At 36.2% G+C, this 12,327-nt stretch overlaps 1 pseudogene; it reads right to left on the bottom strand.

Annotated features, from left to right (window-relative positions):
- Window positions 1-10,916: 10,916 nt before the first annotated feature.
- Window positions 10,917-12,327, bottom strand: part of LOC136856949 (acetylcholine receptor subunit alpha-like) — a 671,873-nt pseudogene continuing 670,462 nt past the window's right edge.

Below are 12,327 nucleotides of genomic sequence, written 5' to 3'. Positions count from 1 at the left end.
ATTATTATTATTATTATTATTATTATTATTATTATTATTATTATTATTATTATTATTATTATTATTATTATTGACTTTGCAATACAGAAAATGAATGGTTCCTTCATGGAAACCGGGAGATGTGGGTACGTTATGGTCCCAGGTATAATTCTGTTACCATATGTTTTTTCAGAAGACTGGAGAATGTATCAGTTATAAATTAAGTCAAAAGTAGAAAGGAATGGCTTCATATTTTAAAAAAATATTCTTCTTTGCATGTTACTGAAATGTACAACTCAGTGCATCAGCAATCAATGCCAAGAGTTAACTGGAAAGTCTGAGTGTAATACATGCACAAATAGGCCGTACATTGATTGTTGTGTTGGAAAGCATTTTAATGGTGAAAACATTTCTTAGCAGACAAAGTAGGGGTCCCCATACTACAAAAAATGTAAAACTATGCAATTTCCTCAATTGTGCCAAAAGTTGAAGGGCTAAAGGGCTTGGAAATGCTTCAAATTATGAGTCTTGTATATCTCTATTTAAAAAAAAAAAAAAAAAAAAAAAAAAAAAAAAAAAAAAAAAAAAAAAAAAAAATTGAAAATCACTTCCTGCCTAAATGCATTTCCGGTTTTGATTTTTGAAAAATGTCAGCACCAAATGTGTTTCATAAGGGCATGAGTGAAACTCTGCATTGACTCACATTAGCAGCCATAGTGGTGCTTAAATGAAACAATACATTGACTCACATTAGTGCTCATAGTGGTAGAAAAAGGAAAATAAGGAATATATGCTCATACTTTATTATATTTTATTGACCTAAAATTTGTAGCTCATATCCGTTGGATGTTTTCAACAATGAGTTCCTTGCCTGAAGGGCTAGAACTGTGGATTTTTTTATGCTGCTCCTGATCGGAAAGATCATGTACTGGTACAGGAACTTTGTTGGAAAGAAACTTCTATATTGTTACCAGGCTATACCGAGACTTGACTGATCCAGGAGTCTGTTGATCTCACAATCAACTGGGGAGGTAAACAATTAGAGTAGTCAAATACCTGAATGCAGTGAAGATAATGCCAAGTGAGACCACCCTCCATGACTGCACACTATCTTGTTTGGAAGATGATAGGAGATGATTATTTCTAAAACTGACTACTTTCTTGGAACTCTTCTCATGTGCTCCCGACATGTTGAGTTTCGCACTTCGTATTATCAAAGTCTTGCTTGGTCTTAGAAGGAATAAAATGTACTGGGGATGAAAGTTGTAGCACTTAGTACATCTTAAATGATAACAGTTTAGCATCAGCAAAATGCTAAGGGAAATGGAATACGTACAATTCTGAAAATGTGTAAAGCACCAACAATTCATAAAGGTACAAACTGTGGCAGTGCCAGTAAAGTACCACATATAAACAGAGTGAGCAGAACAAAATCATGAGAGAGAACTTAAAAAAACAACATTATTCTTTAGTTTACCCTTAGAATGCAAAATATGGTCTAATCATATCATTGGTTAAGATACATTACTAACTTCTTACAAGTCAGGGAATGTTGTAACTGTATCACATTTGAATAGGAGGTACAAGCTACAAGGTCATGAAATGAGACAAATTAATATATTCTTTGGAGCACTATCAGTAGTAAATGTAGACAGGGAAAAGGAGTCCACCAGTACACAACTTGAGAAGGAAATACTGAGTTATTTGATGGAATATGATGAAAATATGCAGAATTAATCACTGTGCTTGAAAAGTATGAAAACTAAAAAATTAACCTTACAAATTTTGGGAAATTCTGGTTCTTTGAAAGGATTAGAAAATTAAAATTTCAAGTGTTTATGAATTTTTAAAGAAATTCTTCAACTTCAATATATATAAAAAGAAAACAGGGAGATGCAACAAATATTCCTCATATAATCTACAGAAATGGATGATGATGATGGATCTACAGATTATGATGGAAGAAATGAAAGGAATAAGAGTGTGTACATTAAGGTAAACTAGCTTGACACCTTATGTTGTGGAATCTGTATGACTGGCTGACACCCAAAGGGTTAAAATGAATGTCTCAGGAAAGACATGTGTTACTGAAATTTTTGTAGAAAAATTCACAACTCCTAAAAGACCAAATATTACCAGTAATCAAAGTCACAACTCATTTTAAAAAAATATGAAAAGTGAAGCAGTCACTGGGGTTTTAAAACAAAATTAAATCTGTATCAACATCCTTTTATGCACAAATGTTTAATTGTATAGTAGAGTGAATGAACTATATCAATAATAATGTATCTGTAAACAATTAACATTGTTTTTCCTATTAACTGATATTCCCACTATTCTGATGTCTTGCCAGACCATTTATGTCAGATAAGCGGGACTCTACTTCATACTGTTTTATTTTTCCATTTAAACTCTTTGGGCTACAGCCTGCCTTTATGTCAGCTTCAACAGAATGACAAAGTTATGTCCTGTTAAGTGTGTGTTCTGTATTATTGAAGACAAGTGAGGTTTAGGACAAAGAAGCTATAAAGATGATTCAGTGTGCTGTTCTGGTGGATTTACATAGAGACAAGTGCAACTGGGTCCGATAAAACTAAACTAAAGTGATAATGTGAAAATGATAAAATTGAGGTGATAAGCAGCTATGATTGGTTGAAATTCCTGGTATTCTTATATTGATTAGTCATCGATGCATGAGCTAAACAGTTATTTTAAAATGCAAAAGGAATTTGAAATTTGAACAGGATTACATTAAACTTGGCTAAATGTGGAAAATCATAATACTAAACATAATGTACCTATACAACAAATCAATATCTTGGAAGAAATAGCCAACAAAATGAGTTTGAGAATCTCTGAAAAAGAAAAAAAAAAAAATTACAAACAAAAATTGCTCCAAAATTTTTGACCTCACATATTAGTCGAATAAAGAAAGTAAAGAAATAATTCAAGAAAATGGTTTAGAAAAATCTGCTGTGGAAGAAAGGTTACATAAGACGGAAAGAGCGTATATGGCATCACTAAGAATTTTTACTACAAGAAATGCTTATCTAAAAATGTTAAAATACGACTCTACAACACAGTGATGAAACTGGAATGCCTTTCTGCAAGTGACAGTTCTGAACTATAGTTTAGATAAACTGGAATGTGAGAAAAATCTTAGGACCAATGAAAACAACAGAACAAAGGAAATTGAGAAGTAATGTAGATATATACCAGAAAGAAAAATAACAGAAAAAATAAGAAGAAGGAGATTGCTAATTTTTTCAACATATCTATAGAATGGATGATAACAGATTGACAAAACAGATATTCAAGTACCTTTGGGACAAAAAGTCAACAACGAGCTAGATACAAGAGGTCAAGAAAGATTTGGAGGGAAATAAAATAAGAGGAAACTAGAGAAAGAGAGATTAAAAAAATGTTTTAAGAATGGAAGGATTCCAAGGAAGAATGAAAAGGAAACCTTGTCCAAAGTGGTCTGAGGAGAGAAGAAGAAAGCATAGTGCAATAATGAAGGAATACTGGAAAGGACGGAAGAGGAAACAACACGGAAGGATGAATTGAAATTGACATGTGGTCCCTAGCAGGCCTTATCATTAATAATAATAATAATAATAATAATAATAATAATAATAATAATAATAATAATAATAATAATAATAATAATAATAATAATAATAATAATAATAATAATAATAATAATAATAATAATGTACCTGTAGGGTTTAAAATAATCTGAATTAGAGCATTACAAAACTTATAACATAATAAGGTACATACTTTTACGCATAATTAATTATATATATAAAACAAACAGTGGCTGATGATCGTGAACAACTTGCTTTACGTCGCACCGACACAGAGAGGTTTTATGGTGATGATGGGACAGGAATGGGATAGGTGTGGGAAGGAAGTGGCCGTGGCCTTAATTAAGGTACAGCATCAGCATTTGCCTGGTGTAAAAATGGGAAATCACGGAAAACCATCTTCAGGGCTGCCAACAGTGGGGTTCGAACCCATTATCTCCCGAATACTGGATACTGGTCGCACTTAAGCAGTGTGATCGTGAACAAGATGGTTGGGGGATGGCACTGAAAGGGCTCATGGGGTAGAGCTGTCCAGCAAATAATAATCAAATATTGTGGATAATGTGACATGGCAATAATGATGTAACTGATATGGATTCACTCTTTTTTTGATAGTTCAAAAGTTAAACATTCTACCCGTAATCAGCAAGCTCTTATTAAAGAATGTGTTCCTTTCATCCCCAGTACGAAGACGTAGGTTACTGTTGCATCCATTGTGAACACTGCAGCTGCTTGAAGCAGGCGTTTGAGGCACGTATCGTGGCTGAGCTGGAGTCTAGTCCATGGCACTGGGCTCCCAGAAGGAAGTAATATACACAAGTGTTCACCAGGGAGCACTGTGCAAGACATTGAACCACTGGCTTTACTATGCACAACTGTATGCAACTGTCCAGCAGCCAATAATTAACCTGAGCTGGAATTAAGCAGGTGAAAAAGAAAAGACAAAAATATTTCACAGATTTTTCCAACTTGCTCACCTATAAACACTTGTACAGCATGCTTTGGATATACAGGGTGGTTGAAAACAATGTGAACCGGTTATATGAGCGCTACAGGGTTGGTCATACTGATAAACAATTCATTATGTAATATTAGCTTCATTCCCTGTTGACAGAGGCATGATTTTTTCGCATTAACGATAAATGGGAGAAAAAATATTTTGAAATATCTAACAAATCATATAATTCTGGTTAAGAAATCAGTGATTTTTTTTCATTGAAAAAAAGTGGCATATGGCTTTTAGTGCCGGGAGTGTCTGAGGACATGTTCGGCTTGCCAGGTGCAGGTCTTTTGATTTAACACCCGTAGGCGACCTGCGCGTAGTGATGAGGATGAAATGATGATGAAGATGGCACATACACCCAGCACCCGTGTCGGCGAATTTAACCAATTATGGTTAAAATTCCCAACCCTTCCACGAATTGAACTCTGGACCTCTGTGACCAAAGGCCAGCATGCTAACCATTCAGTCATGGAACCGGACTTGTTTTCACTAATTATAGCGAATTAAAACGACAAGATAAAATGCCTATTCTGTTTGTCATTCACAACAATAATGAGAAAACAAGAATGTTTCAACTGTTGAAATTGGTACCAATTACAGACTGTTATCTCTTCTTTACGACAAAAATGCAATAAACCTCTCACGACCACAACTTTTGAACTTTCATAAAGAAAAACATGCTTTCAGCGAAGTAATTTTGTTAAATTTTTTGCAATGATGTATATCTATCGGCTTGAGTTCAAACTATGCAAATGCTGACTTCTGTTGCCTTCCACAGATTTATTGAGGAAACAAAAATGTTTGTGAGACTGGAACTGGTACCAGACATAGGTTACAAGGAAAAGCAATGATGACCATCATACTTGAACTGATGAATGAAACATACTACCTTTCACTGAAGTAAATGAATCACTTCTTTACATTCTGGCATATGAAAACACATTATTTCCATCGATAAGCATGAGACACAACTTCTTCTGCTGAGTCTGAGGAATGTCACCTTAATACATTTTGATTATACATGCTTCATTGTAGGTATTTCCATGGTAAAGATATGATTCGAGTAAGATGGAATTTCATATGCTTGGTTCTTTGCCAATAAAGTGCCTCTTATTCAATGAGGTGAGATTGTCATTTTGTTGCTTGTAAGAACATTAACGATTTGTATTGGCATATGACTAAACCAAGTCCTACTATCTTCTTTCAAGTTTTCACGTATTGAAAGATAGTAATTTTGACTGTCGAAGATGAATAATTTGGAAAAGATAATTCAATATCTCAAGCTGTTGTCACTTTATCAGCTGCTGAAGTCAATGAATCAGATCGCTTCCCAGGCAAATTTAAATGGGCTTTTTTGCCGTGGTGTTGCTGTATCTGCAGGTGGCTTAGACTGGCTTGAGTGTAATGTCGAGAAACCAACATAAACACTGTGAGCTTCAGCTGGTATCACTGAAGCGTACCTGCTGAGGTGTGATCCTGTCAGTTCGGAGGTTCATGTTGAAATTCTGCCCATGGAAAAGTTTTTTCTTCTATTGGCACTCTCAAGCACTCTTATGCCATGTGCAGATTTATCAACACCACCTCGCAAAGCGCATTTGAATTTGCCTGCAAAGTTATCCGATTGGCTAACTTCAGCAGCTGATAAAATGATGATGGCGAGAAATATCAAATTAATTTTTTCAAATTATTTATCAGTATGACCAACTCTCAAATGCACATATACACAGTTCATGTTGCATACAGCTCAGTAAGTTGGGCTGCTTAAAGTAACACGAACTTCAGAGAGGTAGATTTTAATCCATATGCTCAATGTGCTGGCAACTTCCCTGCTTTATCTGTGCAGGGATGTACTCTAAAGGAGAAAGCATCGAGTAATGGAATGAAGGAAAATAAATAAACAGTGCAATTTTGTTAATGAGCAGCATAATTTTTTTTCTACAAATGATGTTTAAAATATCTGTTAAGTATGGCTTTGTAATTTTATGATGATTATGATTATGATCATGGGAGAAAAATATTATAATTTGGTGGTTCCAACAGAAGAAAACTCAATTTGAATTCTAATTCTTTAAATAAATTATATTACTCCAGTTGGACCTTTTATTTCACACAAAATGTGGGGGTGAGTGGAGAAGATTATCCTGAGAGTGGAATCTCTGAAGTATAGGAAGTGCAAAATAGGAATAATTATTCCGTGATGGTTGCCAATAACCTTCCTTGAGGAGTATGCATCAGAGGTTCAAAAGTATAACAAAGATATATTCATTTGTTTAGGGTTTTATTGCCAGACGAAGACATGGGTAAGAGTGCCAACTCATTTTTCACCTCTAAAGTTTACCTTAATGAAAGGTAATCAAGAATAGTGATATTCATGAGAGATTAAGTAAAAGAGGTTATTCTCTTCTGCCCACCACTGACCTTTGTAAACATCGGAGAGAGTGAACTGGTCTATAAGCCTAGAAAACATGATGTTGGTTGTTGAAATGTAGCTATCAACAACAGTTTAACAACAGCCAACATCCACTCATTGTAGAGAACCACTCTTTCCATAAGTGTGTCAACAGACCAGAAACTATTTTTTAAAATGATAAATTATTCCCAACTCTTTGACATATGGATGTAATTCTAAACAGGATTGAACCTCTCAGTTGTGAGTGTTACTGACTGCAATACACAAAGCTTAATGTATAATTTGACCTGGGTGGGGTATCATTGTTCAAATAATATGAAATATTTACTCTTACACTTCTTTTACATTAGTGCAGTCATAAAGAAATCACACAGATGATACAGGGTCTTTATTTTAAAGTTGTGTAAAGTAAACATGATGCAGGTTGTATGATGATCTTATCAGGCATAGCCACGAAGTGGAATTATCTGCACCCTCAGGCCCTGAGTATGGTGATGTAATGTTAACATTGAGATCACAACCTTGACAGACAACATGCTAAGTAACAGAATATTCCAAGTTTACTCCGAGAACAGCTGAAGCCAATTCCACAAACTGAATAATGGCTTACCACAAGGTTCAGTTCTTTCACCTGCTCATTTTAATTTGAACACCCATGATCTTCCTAAAAGTGTCCCACAAATTCTTATTATGTGCATGATATCAATCTCACTGTTCAGTGTACCAGTCTTGCTGAAGCAGGGAAAGTTCTCATCCAAGGCCTTGCAGTTCTGGATTTCTACTTCTAAACATGGTGCTTGCAACCCAACTCTCAGAAAAGTGAAGTAACTGCTTTTCACCTGGACAACAGGCTTGCAAACTACTTCCTCAGAGTCATTTTTAGAGATAAGGCATTAAAGTACAATGCCACCCGTAAATATCTGGGGATGACTCAGGATAGACCTCTAACATACACAGCACATCTACATAAATCTGCTGCAAAACTGAAGAACCGCAATATCCTCCTTCAGTGTTTAGCGCCGAAACATCACGGGGTGCTGATGCCAACGCACTGAGAACAACTGGTCTAGCGCTTACCTACTCTTCAACCGAGTATTGCTCCACGGTATGGCTTAACAGCTGCCACTCTCACCATGTGGATGTTCAGCTCCACCACAACATGCAAATCATAACTGGTACATTGCTTGCTGCTCCAGTCCAGTGGCTTCCAGTGCTGAGTAACATCCTGCCTCCTCTGATCAGAAGATAAATCTTGTTCATTTGTGGTCAAGAAAGCTCATAAACATAGCACATGAAGATGTAAGTCAACTAGAACATCTAGACTGAAGTCCTGCTAAGCAGCACATAAAACTGCCTTGGAATTGAAAAAAATCACTTCAATGTTTGATATAACTTGCCAAATGTTCTCCAGTAGTTCTCCTCTTGTGTGTGTGTTGTTGGCAAGCATACATTCTTATTTTTAATATACCTTGTAGGTAATAATCACGTGGATTCAAATCAGAGAATCTAGCATGTCAGTTAATCACATAATCTTTGAAAACTTCCTTACCACTGCCATGAATCTATTAGCAGTGCATGTCAATCAGTTACCAATGATCTGCATTTAGGGCAGTCACCCAGGTGGCAGATTCCCTATCTGTTGATTTCCTAGCCTTTTCTTAAATGATTGCAAAGAAATAGGAAATTTATTGAATTGGTAAGTTATTCCAATCTCTAACTCCCCTACCTATAAATGAATATTTGCCCCAGTTTGTCCTCTTGAATTTCAACTTTATCTTCATCTACTTTTAAAGACACCATACAAACTTATTTGTCTACTAATGTCATTCCACACCATCTCTCCACTGACAGCTCAGAACATACTGCTTATTAAAAAGTTACAAAATAGTTTATTAATATCCACCTGTTCAATACAATTGCATCCTATTTTAAGGATGGTATTGTATTGAACAGGTGGATATTAATAAACAGAGCCCAGATTTCCATGCAAATGCATGTTTTAAATATGTTGGTTACACGTCTCAAACTTTGCAAATATTCGTTTTGTGACTTAATGATTCCAAATAAGCATTCTTTTTCCATGCATGTTTGCATGTTTTGTCCTTTTTAGGAGAAACTTCATGCATAATGCACATTTTGAATATTTTGGATTTAACAGCAAATATTTGGACGTTTATATTGCATAATCTGAATTTTCTTCTGACTTTGACTGTATATAATGTTAAAGTTGCATGATAGTGTCTTTTATGAATGTTAGTTTGCAGACGTGTTGTTCACTTATAAAATTAAGATCCTGCATCATAATGAAGTATTGTGGTGTAAATTTGCAACAGCAGGGGGACTTAAACAATGTAGTAAGATGGACAATAGACAATGGTATGAATGTAAATGGGATGAAAAGTCAAGTTGTAAGTTTCACCAAGAGGTAAAGTCCTCTTAGTTTTAATTATTGTGTTGATGGTGTGATAGTACCTCAAGGAGAGCAATATAATTACCTAAGTGTTAATTTAAGGAATGATCTTCATTGGCATAATCATATTAACAAAGTAGTTAAGAAAGGTTACAGATCTCTTCACATGGTTATGAGAGTATTTAGGGGTTGAAGTAAGGATGTAAAGGAGATGGCGTATAAGTCTCTGGTAAGACGAGAGTTAGAGTATGGTTCCAGTGTTTGACACCCTCACCAGGACTACTTCATACGAGAAATGGAAAAATTCAAAGGAAAGCAGCATGATTTATTTTGGGTGATTTCCGACAAAGGAGTAGTGTTACTATAATGTTGCAAACTTTAGACTGGGAAGACTTGGGAGTAAGAAGATGAGATGCTCAACTGTGTGGTATGTGTTAGATGTTGATTCCCATAGGTTCCCTATGGGACAAAGTCTCTCAAAGTGCATTGGCACTGCCGGTGGCTCCAAGTAGCCTACGCAGTGGCCTCCACAGTATGCACTAGCCATGCGTCTTGGTAGGTGTGCTATTTACCAATTGATGAGCCCAACTTAGCACACTAGGCGAAACGCTGGCAACCAGGAATGAGTTAGCTGGAAAATTTATAATGTCCAATAACGGACCAACTATATTGTAGTGATATGTGTCAAGCTGTCAGTGGTGAGTTGGCGTGGAATGACATAAGTAGAAGAATAAGTTTGAGTTGCACTTTTAAAAATAGGAAAGATCATAATATGAAGAGAAAGTTGGAATTCAAGAGAACAGATTGGGGTAAATATTCATTTATAGGACAAGAAGTAAGGGATTGGAATAAATTATCAAGGGAAATGTTTGATAAACTTCAAAGTTCATTGAAAATATTTAAGAAAAAGCTAGGCAAAGAATTATAAATAAATGTAAATATTAGGTGTAAACAATTGATAGGGAATCTGGCATCTGGGCAACTACCCTAAATGCAGATGATTGATGATTGATTGATTGATTGATTGATTGATTGATTGATTGATTGATTGATTGATTGATTGATTGATTGATTGATTGATTGATGCCTATCCTCTTTCTTATGTGAAGAGTCGGATTCTTTAAAAGCGCATGGATTAGAATACATAATCGTAGAGAGACCCTGGAAATTACTCTCGTTGAAAGATCTTCTCTATTAAAAAAAGTTAAAAGTTGATGATGATGCTTGTTGTTGAATGGGGCCTAACATCTAGGTTATTGTCCTCCAATGTTAAAAGAGAAAGAAACAATTACTCAATTTAAATAGCAGTTTGTACTAAATGAGATTTCTGCATAGAACACAAGATGATGGATGGGCATGTTACTTAAGTACTATTTAATTCTGTTAATTCCAACCAGCAGAATAAGTACAGAATAATATAGGCCTTAATCACAATGTGCATAAGTTAAACCAGTGATATCAACGTCATTTAGCCATGTGTATGTCTTCTCTGGTGGTGGCAGTTATAATGGACAAGAGTTCCTAGTTCCTACTGCAGGGCTGCCATGTGTACCACCACCAGAAGCCCACCGTGATCGAAACAGTTCCAGTGCCCTCTGATGCTACTGCGGCGCACAACGCACTTCAACATCGCCAGCCATCTCGCTGAACTTTTTGTCGATCGGGATCCGATCGTCGTACAGAGTCGGTGCTTGCAGGATGATCCCAGCTGTGCCGACCAGGACTGCCAGGGTAAATATCCATAAGAAGAGGCGATCAAGCACCATGGCTACATACTTCCAGTCTTCTTTCACCTGAGAACAATTTCATAAGATCATATTTTTCATATTAACAGTTACATTTGATAATAATATAATAATAATGTTAATTTTTTTATATCCCAGTAAGTGCTTTTCAGAGATGCCAAGGTCCCAGAACTTTGTCCTGCAGGAGTTCTTTCATGTGCCAGTAATTCTAGCAAATACCACCAGACTTAGTCATGACTGAACCTGCCAAGCTGGGGTCAGAAAGCCAGACACTCAGATCGGCAGTTACAACTGCTGAATGACAGAGAAACATGGGTGGGAGACGCTCACGCTGGGTATTCGTCCTGTGGACACACAGCATGTAAGAGGGTAGGCGAGCGATCAATATGTGCGCTTCAGCGACAGTAACATTATGGTTACGTCACAGGCCGTGAATGTAAATGAACAGTGAATATTCTTTGAGCATTAAGTGAATAGCACCTTTTACTGGTGCACTGAAATCCAGGTAATTTTCAGTGTAAGAAGTTGGTTATTGCTTGATGATGCTTGTTGTTTGAAGGGGCCTAACATCGAAGGTCATAGGCCCCAAGTTGGTTATTTCTGTTCTGTTTATGTGTATTGACAATAAAGAGTTTACTGATACCACAAAAATATATTTGTACTCTATGCAATGAATTACAGTTTTCACAATTGAGGAATTAGATACAATAACAGTGTAAGTCTACTTATGCTGTTATTGCATGAATACAGTTTCTGAATTCCCCAGTCCAGGCCTTAGTTTGCTAGGATGCCACTACAGATCAGGAGGTCACTAAAACCAGCACCATGCGCTACGCTGTTATTATTGCATGAGGCATGCTTCATAAGCACAAGTTCAGTTGCCGCCAGTTCTTTGGCTGGAGAATATGTCATCAAGTGGAAAGGAAGGATTTGTGAATGGTAGCTTGCATCCAGAACCATTCAGTGCAGTAATGGCATCACAGTTAGTAAAAGACTGGCTATAAGCACTTTGACCTATGTTTCTAAGAATGCTGTCTGCTAAAGGCAATAGATTCATGATACAGAAATTTGTGCGGCTTCATTACGACAGACCGACCGACCGACCGACCGACCGACAAATCCTGATCTGCATTTAGAGCATGTTGTCCAGGTGGCAAATTCCCTATCCGTTGTTTTCCTAGCCTTTTTTT

Source organism: Anabrus simplex, chromosome 1 (assembly GCF_040414725.1).
Source record: "Anabrus simplex isolate iqAnaSimp1 chromosome 1, ASM4041472v1, whole genome shotgun sequence".
Lineage (NCBI taxonomy): Eukaryota > Metazoa > Arthropoda > Insecta > Orthoptera > Tettigoniidae > Anabrus > Anabrus simplex.
The sequence above is the reverse complement of the archived record's forward strand: the minus strand, read 5'-3'. Positions and strand labels throughout refer to the sequence as shown.